The 23,738-nt window shown below is 39.8% G+C and overlaps 1 protein-coding gene across 5 annotated transcripts in view; it reads left to right on the top strand.

The window, feature by feature from the left end:
- Positions 1-23,738, top strand: part of MACROD2 (mono-ADP ribosylhydrolase 2) — a 2,109,916-nt gene that overhangs the window by 1,686,575 nt on the left and 399,603 nt on the right. The window lies entirely within an intron of this gene.

Genomic DNA, 23,738 nt, shown 5'->3' with positions numbered 1-23,738 from the left:
AAAGGGTTGTTTCAGACTGGATTTCTCAGTCTTTGAGAATCTAAATATTTCTCAAGGCATGCATTGCAAAATGTTCAAGTAGCTGCTCTATTTTTGAGAACATGGACATAAGACAGGCCCACAACTTTGGAGGATGTTCAAGAAAAGAAGGGAGACCCTGGGCCCAGGTCCAGTTAGGGATCAGTACCTTCTGTGTCTCCGATCTCTCCATGGATAATGAAGGACTGGGGAGCCGCAGTTCTGGGCTGATACCATGGCAACCCCTCTTCCATGACTGTCACATACAGATGAGTGAGTTTTTAATCTCAACATCAGTCCTGAATCTCATTCATTATTTTAAGCCCTAAACCAGAAAATAAATATTGCTTGTCTTTCTGCTTTTGCCTAATAAGTAACTGACGTTTATATAAAGACTGGCTTACTTTGGTTGTTTCCCTGTTGGGTGTGTGATGTCCAAATTTAATTAAAGGCCATGCTGTGGGCTATAAACTCCTTTAGTGAGAGAAAATGAAGGAAGGCCCAGATATTTTTTTTATGAGGCTTGTGTTGATTGAGTTAAAGCATGTGTTCTAACTGAGCTCCCTTGGAACGAGCCGTGCATTATTCCATGCCACCTGGCTGCAAAACAAACACAAGGAATTTGGCTCCGACATGAAGAAACCCTCAGTATTAGGGAAATGGAGCTGCATTCCACGTGGAAACATGGCAACCTCAGGCTCTGTTCCTCCCGCTTTGCCCTCTCACCAGACCCCTGTGCATCTCTGTTCTTTCCAGGAGAGGGAGAAATAAAAAATATCTCAACAGAAATGGAAATCAGTGTTGTGTTTTTTTGTTTTGTTTTGTTTTTCTAGCAGGGTACACCACTCACTCAACCATACTAAATGTAAGTGTACGAGGCTTGGAATGAGAAATAAATGGCTTCTTTTTAAAAGCTAGCAATATTAACAGGTGATCGTTATAGGCTGCGAGTCTGAATGTGTCAGAAAAGAACTGCAAGTCATTAGACAAGAGCAATAGTCCTCCTGGAGGGAGGCAGTGAGCCTCAGGACTGTGGGCACCGGCCTGCCTTTGTCTTGGGTATTGACTTGCTGAGTGGCCTCTAGGAACTTAATTAAGTTCCTGGATTCTTCTTATGACAAATCCAGATTACAAACAATAACCTCCATGGCCAGTGCTGTTGAATTGATATGATAGTAGAGTATTATAAAATCAGAATTCTACTTAAGAGTTAATAATTATGTAGGAGAGAATAGCATGCTGATTGGGACAAAGGGGCCAGGTGGTTAACTTTTCATGGTTCAAGAGTTGATAAAAAGCATATGAATTACAGGCCACCGAGAAGGACATTTTTATGATTATTTGGAAATTTTGACTCCATCCGGAATGGAGTTGAAACACTCAGGTCCGCAGGGTGTGAGTAGACAGCTGGCCTATGATCCCAGCAGTTGGGGTGTGTCATTTCTGTTTCCTAAAAGGCTCCCGATAAATGCTTTCTGGAAGGTGCTGGTGAAGGACATTTGGAATTTAACAGAGACAGCAGCAGCAGGTTCAGAGCTTATCTCAGGCTGCATTGTAGATCAATCCTGGGCACAGTGGCAGGAACACTGGTACAAAAGAGTCATTTCTAAGAAGACTTCACTTCAAAGGAGATCACCCACAGCAGAGGAACTGATGCAGAGCTGAATAAATAATGAAAAATACAGTAAAGATCAAATCTGATAGGGATTTCAATTATATGCCAGGAAAATATTTCTGATGAAAATGAAGTGGTAGGGAGGGTTAGAGACAGATTGAAGAATTCATAACCAGAGCTGCTCATGACCTGCATCGCTTAGTCCTGTACAATTCTGAGGCTCCATGAGAAGGCAGTTAGTGGAAAATATATCAGAATCTTTTCTCTGAAATTCGAGGTCATCCTTATCTTGAGACTGCCCAGGAGTTCTTACTCCCTGCTCTCCTTAGGCCCCACTGTAGTGCAGGAAAACTCTGGCCCTGATGGAGCCATTTGCGAAGATGTTACGGAAAAGCTGCTGTGGCCACCCGTGCAGAGCCAGGCACAGATCTAGAACTTCAGGCAGATAGTTCCTGTTCATAGTAGACCAGCCAGAGCTGGCTTTTGGGTGTCTCTCCAGCCCTGAACCCCTTTTCTGACAGTGACCCCCAAGAGGTGATGTCCCTCCTGGCCTTCAGCCATGTTCGTCCAGTGGGTCCTCAAGGCTCTTTCCTACCACTGATGGGTTTGGGAGATAGACCATGAGAAAAGAGAGTGGAGGGAAAGAGAAAAGGAAAGAAATAGAGAAGAAGAGAAGGAGAGAGGGGACAGGAAAGAGGGAGAAGGGGAGAGGCAAGACAGATGAGAGAGATGTAGGAGAAAGGAGAGAAGACAGGGAGAGAAGGAGAGAAGGAGAGAGAGGTGATGAGAGAAAGAGAGGAGGTGAGAGAAAAGGAGAGAGAAAGGGGGTGAGAGAGAAGAAGAGACAAAGGGGGTGAGAGAGAGAAGGTGAGAGAAAAAATGAGACAGAAGTATAGAGGGAGAGAGAGAAAAAGGGATATATAGAGAGAAATGATAAGAGAAAAAAAGAGATATGAGGAAGGGAGAGAGAAAAATAGGAAAAGAGAAAAACAGATGGTGGGAAGAGAGAACACATGCTAGAATAAGACAGATACAGATGAAATGAGAAATAGTGAAGGAGTGAGACAGTGAGGGGGAAATAAAGGTAAAGGAGAGAGGCTAGAGAGAGAGGGATGGTGAGACAAAGACACTGAGACCCACGTACAGACGCAGAGTGACAAGAGTTGGGGAGAGGCCAGAGGGGCCAAGTGTGATGCTTGGATGGCCCCTCTGCTCTTGGGAGGATATTGGCAGTGTCTCCAGCCCTGTGCACATGTCCCACTGCCATAGCAAATCCAGAGGCTCCCCACTGCTGTGGTTCTATCTGCCATTACACAAACTATGAGGCAGCCCTGCCCATGCAGAGAACATAGTCATGCGGCCTCTCTTGTTTTATCATCCCTTCACTCTTTCTTACAGGCTCTCCCCCATCCTCAGCTTCTGTTCAAGGGACTCGCAAATTATCCTTGAAGGACAGACATGATGCTGTGCTGGGAATTGCTCTCTTCCTCAAACTCTGGCCTGTTTCCTTTTCATGAAGCCTGGGCGACTCTATTCTCTCCTCCTATGATGGTTCTTTTTCAAGAGGTTTCTGAGTCCCACCAACAAACAGACCTGGGTGGGCTGTCCTGCCAGGCTGACAACCATACAGTGATGGACATACAAGGGCCTCTGCTGCCTCATCTGCCATCCCACAGCTTACCCGCCAGCTGGGCTTATTGGAAACTTTCCTTTAAATTTCACTGTCTCACATTCCAGACTTTCCTCATTTCCTTAGGCCAGTGCGCTCAATGCCTTGGTAGCTGGGCCGTCGTCTCCCTCTTACATATGCACATTAGTTTACAAAGAAGCAATCTAGCCAGAGCAGGTATATTGAAAATAGAGTTTATTGGAGTTGCTGATTGTGGATGCTTGCAAAGGGCTCTTTCTTATTTTTCTAAAAGTTGCATTGCTTCAGTTGCAAATCAAGTTCCCTTGATCACCATGCCTCCTCTTGCCTCATGCTCAGTTTTTCTTATTCTTCTCTTCTCTTTCATCCAGCTGTTTCCTCCAGACTTCAACTCTTATATCTAAGCACTTTGGGCCTTTGGTGCTGTTTTGAGGCAGACTAGAGTAGAATTCATTGGCATTAAAACAGTAGATTCAGCAAAGTCTGGTGGAAATAAATAGTGTAGATCAGTGGAAGGAATATGGGGAATTGGTGGAAGATTCATGGCTCTATGGAGGATATGCTTTGCTGAATTTCTGGAGAATCCATGGTCTTCTCTAGAATTGTGTGTCTTTCATCATCACCCAGAGAAACAAGCTTTTTTGCTCTTCATGGAATCTGATGTATAATGCAACAGGGCTCCATTATTAATGGAGAAGATGTACAGACAAAAATAAAAACAGGGGCAGTGTGCATTTTGGTAGGGTCTTCTATTTCGTCCTGACACACAAGCCTCTTACACCTCTTTGCCTTTTCCCAAAAGGCATATATGTTTTAGAGGCAATTCCAGTGAGTAAATTATTCACCTGAAGAGAGGGAAGATATAGAATAGTTAGAGTTTTATTATAATTTTTTATACTGCAAGGGAGATTTTTCTTTGTCTCCTAACCCAAAATAGCCCAGCTATTGCCACATGAAAATTTCTTCCACGTATCCTTCCCCTGCCAAAACCCTTTATAAAATTTTGTTTAAAAAAATCAGTGTGAACCATGAAACAGTAGAACTCATTCTAATATATGAAAAAAAAATGTATATACTGCAAAGTCTTCTTCTTTTCCAAGTGGCCTGAAGGTGGCTTTCTGCAAACAGTGACTTTTGGGCATAAGAAGCCCTAAGAATCCAGAGACAGTTGAGAAAACCTATTTTCTTTCCTGTCAACAGTATTTGGGGAAGACAAAAAAATGAAAACATAAAGAAAGGCAAGCTCCCCAAGCTTACAAAAGATTCCATCTCTGGTGATCCTGTGAGCCACAAAATAATAGAAGTTTTGAAATCGGTGTAGCTCATTTCTAGACAACGGAAGGGATTGTGGCAATAGTTCAGCATCTGTCCTTGGTTATTTCTGAAAGGATAGATAGTATCATAGGAAAACAATCCATACAGGAACTCTTGAACAAACAATTACAAGCATCATAAAGCAACCAGGTCTGGAATCGATCCCAGCAACCATTTCCCATTCTCACTCTTCTTTAACTTTGCCTGTTAGGTGGTTTTCGGATTCAACCTTCTGTGAGTGTTCTTAATGGTACAGTATCAATTTCCCCAGGTAAGGAATGTCTATGCCCGGTTCTCTCTCAATAAAGCAAAATATCACATCATTAAGTAGCCTTCCTGTCTGATTTGTGGTTAGAGTAAAATAAAGAGGGAGGGGAGTAAGGAACTGTGTACCTGTCATGAACACACACACACACACACACACACACACACACACACACGTGTGCATGCACGAAAAACAAACATAATAAATAAAAATAATCCTTTATTTACTAGAACATTTCTCCCCAGAGCAACCACTGGGGAGAATCTCTATCCTGTCTTCTCTGTGTGTGTGTGTGTGTGTGTGTGTGTATGTGCACACTCTGCTCTGCCTTCACATTCCTCTCTGAGCACACTTCTCTTGCCACATGCATACACTTGGGACATTCTGTCTGGACTCATGGGACGAGATTACTTGCATGCCAGCTCACTGCCTCAGGAGACTTCCTCATTGTATTCAACCACGCATGGGCCCTTATACAGTCATAATTCTTGCCACCAATTGAACATCATGTTGGAATATTTATCCACTTTGCTTTAGCTGGAAAACAAGTTTTTCCATATTGCAAGAAATAAGTGCAGTAACGTGATGGCATTTAATTGCACTAATTTTGGATTTGGGGGTGACCTGGATTTTACAAATCCTCCTTCTATGATGTATATTTCTGAGTACCTCTTCCGCCAACTGTTCAAGGTTCTCTACAACCTGGCCTGTGTACATGTTAATCTCACCTCCTACTCCCAACCTTGTTGCCCATGCTGTAGCCTGGAAGGCTTATTTGGATACCATACTAACCTTCTTCCCACTTCAGCATCCTCCAACTTACCCTCTTCCTCACCTGGACTGTTCTTCCTTCAAAATCTGTATCTGACTCACTTCTTATCATTCTGATGCCAGTTGAAAGGTCATTTCCTTAAAGAGACTTTCTTTGACCACTATAATGTGCTTTCCTTCATTCTACTTTCAACAGCATAACCCCATTTAATTTTCTTCTATGGGATTTTAGTCTCCGTCAGATTGACTTATGTCATTGCAGGTTTGTCGTCAGTCTCTTTTCTGGAATATGGTTTGTTTGTGGTCTCAGCCTTATAGTCTTATTCACCCGTGTGTTCTCGATGCCAAGGAGAAGGTTTGAAACAGAGTAGATATGATAAATATTTAATGAATGAATGAATTTATAAATACACAAAACCAAATTGTCTGCTAACCACTTTATCAACCTAAACTTGATAAATCACTACAAAAATCTTATTGGGGATGTACCATTATTATATTTGCCTTGTTAGAACTTAGGTTTGGCTGCATGTGACAGAAAATCTCAAAGCAGGGCTTAAAACTAGATGGACGTTGATGTTTCATTCATATAAAAACATTTTGGGTGTTCCAGATGTCATTTGCTCTACCATCCTCACGATCTTAAGATGACCACTAGGAGTCCAGCCATCACTTCTGTTTCTAGACAAGAGGATGGAGGAGAGAATAAAGGAGAACGCCTCTCTCCCTTTAAGTTCCATGATAGTCCTCACAATGTGTCTCATTGGCCAGAATTCAGATACACCATACCTACTTATAAGATTAGCTGGCAAACGTAACTCAGGGCAGGAATGTGCTTACCCCAAACAAAAACAAGATCCTGTTCCTAAGAAGGAAAGGAACCAGCCCTCTATGATGCATCCCTATCAACTCTCTCAGAGAGAAAGTGACTCTCCCAAAGTCACACAGGTAATAGCATGCAGCGCTGAGATAGAAACCCTAACATCATTACATCTCTGCCACCTCCAGAATCTAAACCTCCCCCACTTACCCAGTAATAGAGTACAGAGAGAATCATCCCTCCCTACAGGGATCTTTGGTAGACTGCGGAGCCAAGGTTGAAGCTTCTTTATTCATGGTCCCCAAATCCAGGGAGAATCCTAGTAATTGCCAGATGGGCCTGCGTACAGTCTGCAATTCACCCTTACCCTCCTCAGCCTCAGTCAGCAACCTCCTTTCTTCTGTTTTCTTACATAAATACTCTTTTGTCTTAACAATACTAATGATAATAATACTTCTTTCTATCGAGAATTTACTTCTATTCACTATGTACTCTATGGTTTTATTTTTATAAGAATTAGTTTATACAGTTCTCACAAGCAGCTAAATGAAGTTATTATCAAATTATTTAACTCATTTGAAAGATGGATGATCTATCAGACCTAAAGAGGTAAAGTAATTTTTTATTTTTTTGAGATAAAGTTTAACTCATGTTGACCAGGCTGGAGTACAATGGCATGGTCTCAGCTCACTGCAACCTCTGCCTCCCAGGTTCAAGTTATTCTCTCGCCTCAGCCTCCTAAGTAGCTGGGATTACAGGTGTCCACCACTATGCCTGACTAATTTTTATATTTTTAGAAGAGATGGGGTTTCACTATGTTGATGAAGCTAGTCTCGAACCCCTGACCTCAGGCGATCCACCCGCCTCAGCCTCCCAAAGTGTTGGAATTACAGGTGTGAGCTACCGCGCCCAACCTAAGTAACTTTTTTCAAGTAAGCCCAGAATTTGACTCCAAAGTTCATTCTTACAACAAGGCTTCTCCAATTCAAAAACCACCTTGCTTTTGATGTCTTCATCACCATGTTTAAAGCACATTCTCATGACTCAAAATAAATGATTGTCTCTGAGCTGAAGGGAAATGATATCTTATTTTACCTGAACCACAGATCAGTTGCTGCAATGGAATGGTGGACAGTTGCCTCCTCCTAGTTTGAAATTACAGTCAATGACCCAGAGGCAAGTAGATCCTTATATCATCACAGAGCCCCAAGACTCTCAATCACTGTAGGGATGAATGTGGAATTTTTCTGTTGCTTCTGTGTTTCAGTAACTGTTTACACACTATGTCATGTTAATGCATTCTGCCATACCATTTTTCTCCAATTATCTGAGCTTTTGCAGGAACTCTGAGGTAGTGAGACATACATTGAAGATGTTCCAAAGAAATGAATGGAGGAGTTTTCTCTGCAAATCTGTTTTCCCTGAAAAACTCAGAAAAGCTCACTGCCTCATCTTGCATGTGAGCACTCCACTCTGAATTCTGAAAAGCAGCAAAAGAGAAAACAGAATCTGGCAGAGGAGAGATGAATATTATAGAAATTGTATTTTAAAAGATGTTTTTATCGGGATAAAATAGGTGGGAAGAAATCTCATGAGTTCCCTAAGAAAATGTCTTTCAAAAGTTAAAAAGATGCTCTTACTTATAGTAAGTAAGCTGGAACCAATACAGCAAGGCCGTGTAAATATATAATATGTGGTATTAAGGACAGGCTGAATGCATGGCTAGGTCTTTATTTTTAAGAAATGTGTATTTAATGCATTGCACTTGCTCCTTCAGCTTTGTTACACTCTGTTGGATTAAGAGGTAACTTAGCAGGCAAGCTAATTTGAAATCACATACACATGCTATATAAATGGTAGACATGGCTTTCGGAAGTATTATTTGCTGTTCACAAATCCATATTATGCAAATATCAAAAGAATGCCTGGTATTCTCTTGTAGTCAACACTTTTTAAATTGTACTGGTTCCACACTGCCTCAACAGCTTCTGCTCCTTTTTCTCGGGGTTTCTTTTGTGATTCACACTGGACTGTCTCACTGTTCCGAGCTGATAGGATCCTATTATTATTTACTTCTTCCTTTCAACACACCCCTGAGGTGGTTCAAAGGTGAATTCACCATTATTAGGTATTAATTCACAGCAAAAACACAGGCTTATCATTTTTAAAATCTGTTGTCAGGACTCACACTGGTTTTACAATATCACCTTGTCACAACAAGAACTAAACTTTCTGATGAGCTCCAAGCCTGAATTTCTCACCATCATAAATAGTAAGGGGGAATATTGAACATTTATTGATAGAGAATGGCTAAAATGTATTAAGGTGGGACTTTGTGCTGAAAAGTCTTTGTATTTTAGTCCTTTAATCCTTAAAACAATCTTGGGAGCTGTGTGTTATTTTATGACCCCTATTTTACAAATAAGTCAACTGAGGATGAGAGAAATTCTCTGGTTAAGGTTACATAGTGATATGGTTCCGCTTTGTGTCTCCACCCAAATCTCATCTTGAACTGTAATCCCCGTAATCCCTATAATCTGCACGTATCAAGAGAGAGACCAGGTGGAGGTAATTGGATCATGGAGGCAGTTCCCCATGGTTTTATGATAGTGAGTGTGTTCTCATGAGATCTGATGGTTTTAGAAGGGGCTCTTCTTCCTTCAATTGGCGCTTCTCTTTCCTGCAGCCTTGTGAAAAAGGTGCCTTGCTTCCCCTTCGCCTTCCACCATGATTGTAAGTTTCATGAGGCCTCCCAAGCCATGCTGAACTGTGAGTCAATTAAACCTCTTTCCTTTATAAATCACCCAGTGTCGGGCAGTTCTTTATGGTAGCGTGAAAACAGACTAATACACACAGCACATACATAGTGCGGCCCAATTTGGAATCCAGGCTGTTCGGCTCCAGAATCCATACTGTGTGTCCTTTACCTCACCATATTGCATCTCATTCTGTGGTATCATTCACTTAATCATTTATTCATTCATCCATTAATTTTTCCACCATAAAAATTCTAAATGAATGCCTACTCTTTGCCAAATGCAATACAGAACAGTCGGTGAGAATATAGGAAAAGGGAGTGGCAGCGATGCTATAGAATCTTAGACTTCTCCTCTCCCAGCCTGGGGGTACAAATGTCATAGAAAAATTTATGGAAGCGTTGTCAGCTAAGCAGACACCAAAAGGTTAAGGAGAAATGACTGAGATAGACTGGGAAGAAGAAATGACGGGTGGAAGAAACAGCCTGGGCAAAACCACAGGGGCAAGAAACAAAGATGGTATGTATGAAGAGTTACAAACAGCTTGGTTTTATTATGGCATAAATATGAGACAAGAGAGTAAGTAATAGAGTTAGAAAAGGGCTGGAGGATCTGCCATGCTAAAGAGTCAGCAATCTCCACATTAGGATGCACAAAATGATCAACTGAGATACAAGAAGAAAATATTAAAGTTTGTCTTTATATTTCTCTTTGATATTGTTTTTTCTTTCAATTTTTGGTAAAGCTTTGAAATATATATAGCATACAAATACAATAACACAGGAAATTTAATTCTTGTGGGAAAAGTACATGCTACAATTGTTTTACTGATAGGGTCTGGATAAGTATAAGTTTGCAGGTCACTGCCATAACTAATGGAGAAACAATAGACTTTTTTTTTTTTTTTTGAGACGGAGTCTTGCTCTGTCGCCCAGACGAGAGTGCAGTGGTGCAATCTCAGCTCACTGCAACCTCAGCCTCACAGGTTGAAGTAATTATCCTGTCTCAGTCTCCCAAGTAGATGAGACTACAGGTGTGCACCACCACATTGGCTAATTTTTGTATTTTTAGTAGAAATGGGGTCTCACCATGTTGGCAAAACTGTCCTCAAACTCCTGACCTCAAGTGATCTGCCCGCCTTGGCCTCCCAGCGTAAAGTCCTGGGATTACAGGCATGAGCTGCCATGCCCAGAGGACAACAGACAATTTTAACTGAGGGCTTTCTTGGTGTATGCATGTGTCTATAGATTGTTCTCGAAACACTGTGATGGATGACGGCAGAGGTTAGCACTCAGGGAGGGAAGTGCATGGAGGAGATTGCTGCCACCAGGGAATTTAATGTTGATGAAGACAGAAGCCAAGGCTGTAGAAATAAGAGGAAGTAATAGTTTAAAATAATTTTTAGGTGGTTGAATTAATAGGGCTGGTGATAGATTGGCCATGATATTTAAGAAGCATCATCTCACTCTACATGAGCTCCAGCCACAAGCCTTCTTGCTATTGCTTGAATAAGTCCAATACAGGACTCCACAGGAACTTGGGCCTCCTTTTTCTGCTCCTGGAATGCTTTCCCTCATCTTTGCCTGGCCAGCATCCTCATTTATTCCTCATCTCTGTGGCAATGTCCACTCTTATCAGTGTGGCCTTCCCTGACCATGTTTTACAATTCCTCAATACTTCCCATCAACCTTAGTGATCTCCATGGCATACACATCTGAGAAATTCTGAAATCACTTCTTTGTTGTATAATAGTATAACATTAGGGACTTTGTCATTTGTGTTCATTGCTCTTTCTTGTGCGACAGTGCTTGACACATAAAGTGTACTCATTAAATAAAGCAGCAAATAGATACATGGATGAACAGATAGATGAATGGGTGGATGGATGGGTAGTGGATGGATGGATGAAAGAGCAACTGTTTAAATTTATCCCTTAATGAGACCATTAGAGAGATGGAATGTTTCCACTGAGAGGTGAGAAAAAAGGATGTCCTAAACAGATTAGAAACTTGTCTAAATTTATTCTATCTATTAAAGCTCTTCACTTAGTCTATAAAGAGGAAACCCAATAAAAATGGTTTATGTAATAGAGGAAATTTATTGACTCAGTCACTGGATAGTCCAGAAGTAGAGCAGCCTCAGAATAGTTTGTTTTAGAAGCTCAAGAATGTATCTGGAACTGGATCTGTTTCTTTCTTTTCTTTTTCCCTCCCCTCCCCTCCCTTCTCCTCTCCTCTCCTCCCTTCCCTTCTCTTCCTCTTTCTTTTCTTTCTCCTTCCTTCCTTCCTTCCTTCCCTCCCTCCCTCCTTTCTTTCCTTCTTTCTTTCTTTCTTTCTTCCTTTCTTTCTTTCTTTCTTTCTTTCTTTCTCTTTCTTTCTTTCTTTCTTTCTTTCTTTCTTTCTTTCTTTCTTTCTTTCTTTCTTTCTTTCTTTCCTCCTTCCTTCCTTCCTTCCTTCTTTTTCTTCTTTTTCAGTGTTCAAGCATTTTATTAAATCAGAGAGCATTGTTATTTCCACATTGTTGCACATACTAACTTGCATTCAATTATAAGAGTATAGCACATGTTTACAAAGGTATGGCTGAGCAGTCGGTTGGTAAGTTTAAAATTTCAAGAGCACTCTAAGAGCAAACACAGTAAAGACCATACAAGTTCCAGAGTCGTGAATTATGACAGAGCTCACTCATTTTATTCCTTACCTGCAGTTGTTCCAAACCTCATAGCCTCAACTCTCACCGTCCAGACAGAGAGAAAATATCTGTTTCCAAAAATCCCATTGAAAGTCCTAAGCTTTGCCTTACTTGGGGCCACTTCTGAGTGAATCACAGAAGTCATTGGGTTGCTGTGTGGCAATTAGTTTAGGCCTGGTATTTCTTAACCAATCTCTGTGTCAAGAAAGATAGGACCACTCTGATTGGCTTAGACAAATTAGGGTCCACTTTTTGAGGAGGGGATCTTTGGGGAGGAAGCCACACTGTCCTTTATAGGCTTGGAAAAAACTCTGGGTGTGTATTACTGCAAAGCCATTTAAGACTGTATGTTTCTTTATCAAGAATGCTTTCCATAATCCATCTAAAGATGTCACATATACAAAATTTGAGAAGAAGATTTGCTTCTAAAATAGTTTAATGTATTTTGTAATTCTTAATTATGGTATACATAAATAGACTTACTCCTTCCCCATTGGATGCTATGAAACATACCCATGACTATTTAGAAATAATAATTCACTATTAAATTTAGATAATAAATGTTAATATTGTAAGACAATACCTTCCCTTAAATTCTAGTTTTCCCTGCTTACTTGATGTGACTACCAGTAGATAAAGGGTCATGATTTGGTTCTGGGGAAAGACTTGCTGCTTCTGGTTTGTATAAAGTAATTAAGCAGGGAATGTGTAGGAAATCTGGTTGGGCTCAGTGCCCCCACAAACAGGTTTTCTTTAAAAAAAAATGGTCATGAGAAAGCTGAAAGCGAACCTCCTTTCCTGTTGATAAATGACAATGTATAACAGATTGTATCTACAGTTCTGTGGAGCAGGACACCCCTCTGCTTTTGAGTCTCTGAAAAAAAATTATGCTGCTTTCCAGCAACTGATCTCTCTTTTTTCTCCATACTACCACCTTTCTTTGTCATTTCTCTCACACTTCTAATATCTTCTTTAATTGCAGTATATTGTTTCGCTTGGCAAACACACATACAGCCAAGTCAATCCAATGTGCTTCTGATTTGAGCAAGTTCCTTGCTCTAGGCTCACCTGAAAATGACCATCTGTGTCCCAGTCATAGAACTTATAAATATACATTTAATTTTTTTTTCTGTTTTCCACTCACTTTTTATAAAATAAAGGTAAACAAATTTCACAGTGTTGTCTAAAGACTGTTTAGCAGTTCAGTTCATGATACTGCCTATGTGCACCACTGATGTTGGATAGCACAAATTTTTTTTGTTTTTCGATGAATTAAAATACAACCTAGTATGCAAAAGATGCTAAAATAGGAGAAACAAGCCAAATAACATGTGAAACCTGAGAACCCCTTGTGCTCGCCATTCCACACCTTTTCAGAAGACTGAAAGTTCTACATTACTGACCATGTTGGTGTCATCAGAACACCTGACAATGATCCCCTTATCCTTATGGAACTGGACATGCTAGCCTTTCTATCTGTTCTTGGCATACTCTCTTCTGTTAGAGGATACTGTTTATTACTTTTTGAAATTGAAGCGAATAAAAATTATTTTTGCTTGGAGCATCTCTTTGAGAACTTCATGACACGCTTTGAAAATTTTAAAATGGTTGGGTTTTCAGTTTGTTCCAGAGGCCATATTTGGTAAATTCCAACTTCTGAGGCAAACAACATTTCTGCACAGCTGGCCCCAGAGGTGGTCATCGTGCCAAATCCACCCATGCGATGGTTGATCCTTGTGCCAAAGAGTTCAGAAACACAAATCCAATTTAATTCTGGCTCAAAAAAGCAATAAGTGTTTAAATTGGATTTCTGTGGAGTTTGTTCTTATTAGGCACAGCATGCAAACTGCTTTATAGGCATTTATTATTTAGTTATTTCTAACAAAGGATCTTATAGACCCAACATCTATAATTAATTGGGAATGAGAGCAGATGCTAGCCAACGTGTGCTCTGTGACCCAGAACTTACACTAGGAAAGCTATCAGGTTTGTACCAAACACCAGGGTCATTGGTAAAAGTTTGCTTCATTAAATTCGGCTTTGTGGGTTTTATGCTTTTAATCCAGGGTCTCAGCTCTTTCTGTTAGCCCTACCTGGATCGTATTAAAGTTTAACAGGGTCAATATGATGCAAAGAGGTGGCACCTGGAAAGTGGTGCATCAGTGACTCCACTTTCAATCCAATCATCCTTCCATTATGTCTTGTCATCTTTCAACTCCAATGGTCCCGAGGCTTCTTCCAGGGACCTCCACTCAAGATTATTCCTGGACGTGTGCTCACCCCCAGGTGGCCCATTCTCTGTAATAATGAGTCCCATCTCGATCTTTATAAATTTCCTTTTCTGTTGAAGCACTAATGAAAAGATAATTTCATAAATGGTTATGGGAATGGCTTACTTGGTTCTTGGTTGCTTTTTATCTTCTCCTAATTACTTTGCATTTTAGGTCAGAGCCTTTCAGAAACAGAGCCTAAATAAACCAGAGTTGTAATGGTGGAGATGGCAGCCCCATGAGGCTAATGAGATAGTTGGAGTCAGACTTATTGCATGGCCATGGGAGGTCTGGCTCTGCTTACGTATATTTTGTACTTGGTCCAGAACCTTGCTCATAGTATTTGATAAGCAACCCATTGTTCTGATTCCTAGAGAGTAGTGTCAGAAACAAGCACTCACCTGCTAGTGTTGATCACATACTCCATGATTATTTATCAAAAAAGGCCTTTTTCTTTATGAGACTGTTGTTCGGTAGGCCCTTTATAGTCACAAAGGATAATTCTCATATGCTTTAATAAATTCCAAATATGAGTGTTTAGAAATGTTAGTGCTATTTATTTTTCTTGGTTTCTATTTCCAATGAGAGTCGTGTGCTTTCAATGCATATATTCACATTACAAGTTAACTCTTTTCCTCTTTCACTAAGCTTTTGTATTTTGTTTAGTATATTTTTTTATTTCATAGGAGAACAGAAAAGTTTACTTTGCCAGTTAGTGATATAGAAAAGATCAAAAAGAATAAAGAAAGTGTTCTGAGAAGTGACTGCTGTGTGGATGACTAGATTCACTAACTAGCTGGGTGACTTATTTCTATGTCAGTCTTGCAGTGGACACTATTAACATTAGGGCATCTGCAAAATTATACCTTACCACATCATGGATTTTCAGGTTAATAATCAAGATGTAAACTCGTAAGTGCTAAATGTGTGAATGCCAAGGATCTGTTTTATTGAATTTGAGTTTTGTGGTTTCCCAACTCTTTTTTTTTTTTTACTTAGCTGTCTTGAATAATTCATCTACTCCCTTTCTGCCCTAGTTTTCTCATTCATAAAATAAGTATAACAGTACATACAAATACTATCTTTGTAACTGTTTTACTGTTGTAACACTAAAGCTACAACTAATATTACTACTATAATTATTGCATTATTGTTAATTGACCTGATAATTGTATTATCTCATTTGGTATAATGTTGGGCAAGATAATCATTCAAATAGGAAAGATCTAAAAGATCTTTGTCATTAGAAAGGACAAAAGTAGCACAAGTATGAATTTCTAGTTTCTCCTCCAGGCCCTACACACTGTTCAAATTCTAAACTACTGGACTTCTATCTCTTACACCTAAAGTGAGCCTTCTAGAGATAATTGCTATCTGCATAGGTAGGTATGTCCGAAACAGATCAACACTCTCTTTATTTGTGCACATAAGTTACTATGTCTTTTATTCAATAAATAATTTTTGGTCACTTATTCATGACACTGTGGATGATACAAAGATGAGAAACACATGATTTCTATTGTCAAAGAGAAACAAAAAAAAATATGAACATGTAACTGAAGTCAAACGTGCTGTGTCTACAAAAATGGGCAGAATCAGTTGTCGTGCAGTAGATGAATTATTTTGTCTATATGCAGGATCAATGGAGCATCAATCACTCAGTCTGAATGTGCAGCAATTAGATTCAGTTAGGTTAATCTGTTACTAGATTCCACCATTCCATCATCTGGTTGGCTCAGTCATAAAACTGTTTATTATCTCCATAAATCAGTCTAAACTCATACTAGGCTGCCACATGGAGCTTCTGCAGTGATAGGACACCAGCATTCTTTCCCTCAGTGGCCTATGACTGCTGTTGGTCAGGTCTCTGCAGTGACTGCAAGGTGATTCCACATTCTTGAATCATTTCTCAACACTTACCAGTGCACTGGGTTGTTGGGATATAAACACAGGAACCTACTAACAAGACATCCTCTTTCTGGGACTGACTATAAATCCCTATCCTGTATTCATTCTGGAAAACTGGTAAGACCTTGTAACCCTCAGCATTCTTTTGCTATCTGAGGATTAAGGGCTGGAATTAAGGCCAGTTCTTTTCTAGGCTCTCTTGATTTTTCCACTCCAGTGGAAGGAAAGCAGAGGAGGAAGCAAGCAGGAAGACATGGAAAAGAGGACAAGATCCATGTCCCTCCGACTAGGGCAGAGTTTGGATAAGCATCCCATTCCAGCCCTATTCTCTGGTTACCTTGCGCTTTTCATGGTTGACAGGTTGGGAACCCTCCCAAACCGCAGGCTGTGCTGGTCCTATCTTAGGTGACCAGTTGTAAAGGAGAAAAGGCAAAATCAATAGGGTTGTAAAAGCACATACCATGCAGAAGTTCAGAGAAAGCAACAAGAAAGAACCAGAAAAGTCAAGAGCATCACCATTATCAGAGAATTTTCACTTCTAACCCCATTTACTTAGCATACTTAGCTCCACCCTTACCATAGTGACCTCCTGATCAGTGGATGCCAGGAGCTCCCCCTAGAGTTTAGAATGTGCCATTATCAATACTTCTTAACAGCCTTGGGGAGAATGCTTGTCTGGTAGGCCTAAAGCCCAGAGGATATGGGAGTTAGTAAGTCTATGTATTAGGTTGGTGCAAAAGTAATTGCAGCTTTTGCCATTCATTTTGCACCAACCTAATACACAATTACAAGCCAACGTAGGTATCTCTCCCTCTTTCCTAAGCACCCCTCCACTTGAACCACCCCACATTTGAACAAACTCAAACTGCCCCCTTCAAAATGACGGGATGGGGAGTGGGAAAATGGTTAAATCTGTCATCTAAGCTGGCCCAGAGTTCTAAGGGTCAGAATGGAGACGATTGCTATGGTATCTGTTTGATGTCACACATGGAAGAAAAGGCAGCTACACATCTTTCTCTTGCCCTTTGGCAGCAGATCACAAATGTCACAGCTTGGGAGGGTGCCAGTTAGTGCCCCTTGTATCCTAAATAACCTGCCACAGAAACAAAATGCCAAGCAGTCCTTGCTTTGTCCTTGTGAGATGGGGCCCATACATCCCCACATATAGAGTATCTAATTTTGAAAATGTCACTGTAGATATTGGCACACGGTGATTCTCCAGCTGGAGAGATGAAGGTGGAGGCAGTCATATGATTTGACTCACCACGCTTCCCCCTGAACTGCACTAAGTCTCATCAATAGGACTCAAGTCAGGTAGCAGTTAATAGAAATGGCATGAGGTCAGATAAACTATTTCAGTCACACTTGAAAAACACATGTCTTCAAACACAGTGTGTGCATGTTTGTGTGTGTTGTGTACATGTATATATGTGTGTGTGTAAAACACATTCTCAAAAAGAGGGGGTGATAGTATAATACTTAGATGTGAGAAAGGACAATTCTGATGATTGTGGAAAATTACCTTGATATATGCATAGATACCTTTTGAAAATGGAGATGTTTAGGAATTTTACATTCATTTTTAAGAGTTTCACTGGTTTTGTTTTTTTTTTTTTTTTTTTAAACATTCCCTTCTCTTTCTCTGTTGATTTACCGATAGAGTATGTGTGTGTCAGGACACTTGGCAAGATAGAGACAGCTGGAAGTAATAGAGCCAAGCTTTGTTTGAAAAGCTGAATTTTCACAAGTGGTTTGGGGTTTAGGTGTGGGGAGCAGAAATCCTGGGCTTTGAAATAACTTTTGAAAAGTTGCTCCCTTGACGTAAAGATTTGAAAGAAGTAATTCACAGCCTGCCTTGCACTTTTTAAAAGTTGTGTAACATTACACCACCTACCACAAAAGAAAAAATATATATAGGAAAAGTCACGTCAACATTATTTCGAATGATGTATTTTTAATGTCATAACTTTCTATCATTATTTAATCTGTCAGGGAAATAATATACTGGAAACTTTGGAGAATCCTCCCTCCCTGCCACCTTTGCAACACACACATATCCACACACGCTTTTCTTTGCCAAAAGTAAGAAACTGGGGTCTGGAAGGCTTACTGCTGAATATGGTGTATGTCTTATGTAAATAAAACAGAGCATGCAGCTCAAAAAGAGGAAAATAATTCCTTTCTCCATTTTTGATTTCTGCTGTTGTGGCTCCTCTTTGTTACGAATTAAGCCTTTACCATCATTTAGTGAAATGTTAACCCAGTAATGGTAACCTGGAATGTTACCAAGTTACTTTTACAGACACCATCTCCATTTTGAAAATAGTTTCTCCAATGATCTAGTAACTCTGCGGTGGATTTAACTCCCCTATTGTTTTTGGCTTATACAATTGAGTCTGTCTAATGCAAGCTGTGTTTTTCTGGGGGTGGAATAAAAAGTCTTCATGTGTGATAGTGCTGGGGCTACAGTATTGAAACAGACTATTGGGATCCGTTTTCTGATTTTGATTCAGTAGCCTGTCAGAGGCGGAATGCTTCTCCTTTTGATATCAAGGCTAACTAGTTTCTGAAGTAATGCATAAAAGAGTCAGGCTGTATGGAATTCCAGAGTCTTGAATTCCTTTAGCTATGCCCTGCAATCTTTAAGCAGGAAATATAAACATGTACCAGCTATAAAATGTGTGAGAACAATAATAGGGATGGCTATCTTTCTTGCATCTCTCAAGTGTGACATACAGAGGAGAGCTGTATCTTATTACTAAACTTGTCCATCAAGCTAATATTTGTATATTGCTTTTCTAGGGCCTAATGGCTGAGCCCTATCTCTGAATATTGGATAAAGGAACAATTAGAATCGTTTGTGCCAAACCCCAGAGCTGAAACTGCAGGCCCTTTTAATATGAGTCCAATAAGGAAAGGTTTAGTGTAAATGAAGGTCAGCTGTCCAGAGGTCCCTGACCAAAGTTCTGTGTGAAAGCTAAACAGAGCTGGAGGGAGTTTTTTGCACCTGGCTATAGGCTAAATGCAAAACAGCCCTATGGCATGCAGTTGCTTCCAAATAACGAACTTATTTTCACAAGGAATTATAAAGCATAGGAAAATTAATAAATTAAACATAATGGCTCCAGTCCTGTCCCTAAGAATAGATTGTGCTACCAAGTTTTGGCAAAAGTAAGAAGAGACTATAAAAGTATTAGAAAAAAAAGAAGGAATAATTTATTAAAAGTTTCTCTTTTTAAGTAAATATGTGGTAAAAATAAAGATGTTTCCAATTTGATTTCTAAAACTTTGACTCTTCAATTGCTTGGTTTCCATGCTTGGCATGGAAAGAAGAAAGGAAAGGAGAAAGAAAGAAGGAAGGAAAGAAGAATTGCAGGCAAGTAAGAATGAAAAAAGGTAAGGACAGGAAGAAGGAAGGAAGAAGGCAGAAGGAATAAATGATGAATATGCCCAAATGGCCACATGGAAAATTTAAAAATTATCCAATGCTGAGTAAAAATCAATGACAGCCAGTAAACAAGCACATAAGCACATTCCCCTAATGATCTGTCAAATAGGATGTTTTTAAATCACAGCAATATTTGTTATTTCTTCTGATGATTTTGACTCCTTTGTTTCTCTTGCTTTCTATTTGTTCCAAGCCTTAGAGTATAAGGCTAGTTACTAAAGAGATAGCACAAAGAAAAATCGAATTCAGCTACCTGTTGTTGCTGGTGCGGGGAGGGAAATGAATAAAAACAGTTTCAAGCTCCTGTGGCGGGTTTTCATGAAAATGTATTTTCTTAAATCAATACTATTTCAGACTGGTCAGTTTTTGGACATCCTTTACCAAAGATAGATAGATAGATGATAGATGGATAGATAGATAGATAGATAGATAGATAGATAGATAGATAGATAGATAAGAGGTAATTTTATTTTCCTTTATGACATAAATATGCTTAAACTCTAATGGTAAAAATATATATGAAGATCAAAATGTATATTGTGCTTAATGATTAAATGGGTTACAGAAAAATATTTTTACATAGTAGACAGCATCTTAGTCTCAAACTCAGGCTCTATTTAACAGAGTCTTGATCATTAGTTTCGGGGCTGGGCGCAGTGGCTCACACCTGTAATCCCAGCACTTTGAGAGGCCAAGGCAGGTGGATCAGCTGAGGTCAGGAGTTTGAGACCAGCCTGGCCAACATGGTGAAACCCCGTCTCTGCTAAAAATACAAAATTAGCCGTGCATGGTGGCACATGCCTGTAATCCCTGCTACTTGTGAGGCTGAAGCAGGAGAATCGCTTGAACCAGGAAGTGGATGTTACAGTGAGCCGAGATTGAGTCACTGCACTCCAGCCTGGGCAACAAGAGCGAAACTCCATCTCAAAAAAACAATATAATAGTTTTGTACCCCTAGATAGTCAAGAGCAATCAGATTTTTCTTAACCTTTATTTTCTCCTTTGTCAAAGGAAGCTAATAGCAGAGCTTGTTACCTTGAGATTAATAATTAAATAATAATAATTCATTAATAATTAAAAACAGTAAAATAATATTTGAAAACTGATTTTTTTTTAAATATAGACAAAACATAAGATTTTTCTTTTCTTTTCCTTTTTTATTTTTATTTTTTTAACTTGAGCACCAAGCTTGCTGTGCAATTTGACTTACGGGGTACCGTGGGAAACCTGTTGGATATTTTCATGTATGTCCTTAAACATGTGACTGCTTTCCCTGTATGTGCTTGATTCTTGTCAGTCCTTCTCCTTGCTATTGAAAGCATAGATTGCCGGCTGTGAGTTGGAATCATCCACTGGGTAAGAAAGGCAGTATCTGTCTTGTGGGCCTTATTGTTTGCAGGTCTGTGTGTGGTCCAGCCTAGAGGTTTCTCTTCAGAGATCTATGATTGGCGGTAAGAGAGAAGTGAGGATGGCCAGGAGGGTCAAAACAATGAGGAGTTGCACAGATGACCCATAGACAGATCAGTGGTCATGGTGTCAGAATCTCCCTGCAGCAGCTTCCTCCATCACTGACTGACCAGGGTTACCCAACCCACTTGCCCCCTACGGGCTTATTTACATGATCTGATTTCCAAAGAAACTTTCTTTTCCAGATGTTGTGTGCTTTGCAAGGCTCAGCTCTGTGGGAGCTCTGCTTGGCAAAGTCTAATATACCCTCTCAACAGCCCCCAGTGTAGCTTAGGTAAACATGAAAATGTAATTCTCAACTGTTTGGAAATTGGAGTTAGGATTTCCTACCCAGGAGCCCTGAAGACAAATTGGATTGGGTTATCTCGACTGGTTAAGTGTTCAGTGTTCAGTGTGACTGACCTCCCCTACATTTTCCAAACCAGCAGCCTACATGCTCACGAGGATGGTTTTTGCTAAAGAGACCCCAGTGATATGTTGGTGCAATTCAGGACTTCTTAGGGTAGCACATCACCAAATTGCCTGCAACAATACTGTCAAGATCTTACTGATTCTTCTAGCCAGAAGAGACTAAAAAAAGTGATCCAAGACTCACTCAAGCACGCTTCGTTTCTTGAGACATACAGTAACATAGTTGCTTTTAATTTTGAAATTTTAAGGATTAAATCCAAATTTGATCTTAGGAAAATATGTAAAATCAAGTCTAATAGGTTTTGGGAGGATGGAGTATAGTGAGATCTAATGTTCATTGGATACCAATACCATATTTATTTCCCACTGTGCATGATCTTAGAAACTATTTTAAAATGCAGCTGGACTAAGTGGAATGTTCAGGTCTTGATTTGTAGGTATATGATACCTTGATTATTTCTAGTTATTTTTAATATCTTATTGCCTGTGTGCATGCCTGCCTTCTACAGACACAAATCAAAAGCTTGCAAGATAGCAAAGCTTTTTTCTTTTCTCTCGATAGAATTAGGACAAAGATCTGTACATGGTATAGACCTGAGGCTAGGCAAAGCCTTCCTCCACCTATCTCACCATCTTTGTCTTTGCTGTGTGTACAACCCAAACCCACCTTCTTTTAGTTCTTCGAGTATGCCATACCTGCATCAAGCAGAAGTTTTTTGTTGCTTCCCATGTCATCCTGACCACCTAGAGTGCTTGTCACCTGGTTGCCTCCTGCTTCTCCTGCAGTTATTATCTCAGGGAGGCCTTTCTTAACTATCTGATGAGATACAAGTCCTCTGTTATAGGCTCTTGTTGCAACAGTTCCTGTCTGTCACAGCTCTCATTAGAATTGCCGTTTTACTTTGCTCGAGTAATATATTGATTGTTGTCTACCACCCCCACTAGATTGAAAGTTTCACAAAGGCAGAGTCTGTATCTAGTTTGGGTCTTCATTATACCACCAGAACTTCGTAAAGTCACATAAAGTGAGCACTTAGTAAATATTTGTTAAGTGAATGATGGAATGAGTGAATAATTGAAGAAATAAAGGCATAATGGGAGGAGAGTACAAAAAAGAAGGCAGGCAAGCTACCAATGTGATGTGCTTACTGATTGATTAATTTCAAACCAGTTCATATCCATATGGTACAAGTTTGTTCATCTATTTGCTCGGAAAGAATAGATGGAAACAGAAGCTTGAAAAAAGAAATCATCAAGACTGTTTTCATTTGACGTATGTTAATTGAAGCAACCCCTTTCTCTTCAATAATTCCTCCGTTGAGAAAGTTTGGTGATGGTATCCATGCACATCATTTTATTTTATTTTTTCACTGAAACTCCCTGACACCTGGAAAGCAATGTAGTTTTGCAGATTTATTTAGCAAATAGAAAGCATCTTTAAAAGTCCTTCAAAAACACAACAGCAGGATTTTGGTGTCAGTAATCATATGCCATATTTCAGGCTTTTAATTTCCTCGGGATGGTATTTCTTATGATCTGAAAGCTTTTTTTCCCTCCCCTGCATCAGATCTTATTTTAACATACTGATTGAGCCTCTTTATCTTACACTTCCTGCTGGGAAAATAGAAGCTAAAATGTGTGTAATGTCACATTTACTTTAAGGCATCACCAGATGAAATTGCAGGACCCACAGGCATGAACTGTGGTGTGCATGTGTGGGATTTCTTTTCCTACAACTCCAGATCTCCATTAGCAGCTCAAGCCAAACATTCAGACCCTTCAACATTATGTTTAATTGGATTCCAGTCTTTTTCTTTTTATTAAAAGCCTTTAGTTTGTAATTTTTTTCACTTTGTACTGAGGCTTTTACAAAAGAGCAACCTCTTTTTTCAAAACAAAGTTTTGATCTGATCATTTGCATCTGTATTGTAGTAATTTTCATCTCAGATGTTTCAGAGTTTGAGCTCTGCAGTTAATAGAATGACACCAAATTCCAACTGGCCTCTTACTATTTGCGAGACCTCACTGTTTTTAAGGGTTTAAACCAGTGATTCTTAACTAGGAGTGATTTTACCTTTCAGGGGACATCTGGTCATGTCTGGAGATATTTTTGTTTGTCACATTAGGGGGTAAGGCACTACTCAAATCTTGTGGGTAGAGGCCAGGTGTCTTAGTCCATTTTGTGTTGCTACAAAGAATACCTGAGGCTGGGTAATTTATAAAGAAAAGAGGTGTGTATGGCTCACAAGAGGCAGGCTGTACAAGAGGCAGGGCACCAGCAAAGGCTCAGCCTCTGATGAGGGCTTTTGTGCTGAATCAAAAACATGAAGAAGGTCACA

The sequence above is a fragment of the Macaca fascicularis genome, chromosome 10, assembly GCF_037993035.2.
Source record: "Macaca fascicularis isolate 582-1 chromosome 10, T2T-MFA8v1.1".
NCBI lineage: Eukaryota > Metazoa > Chordata > Mammalia > Primates > Cercopithecidae > Macaca > Macaca fascicularis.
The sequence above is the reverse complement of the archived record's forward strand: the minus strand, read 5'-3'. Positions and strand labels throughout refer to the sequence as shown.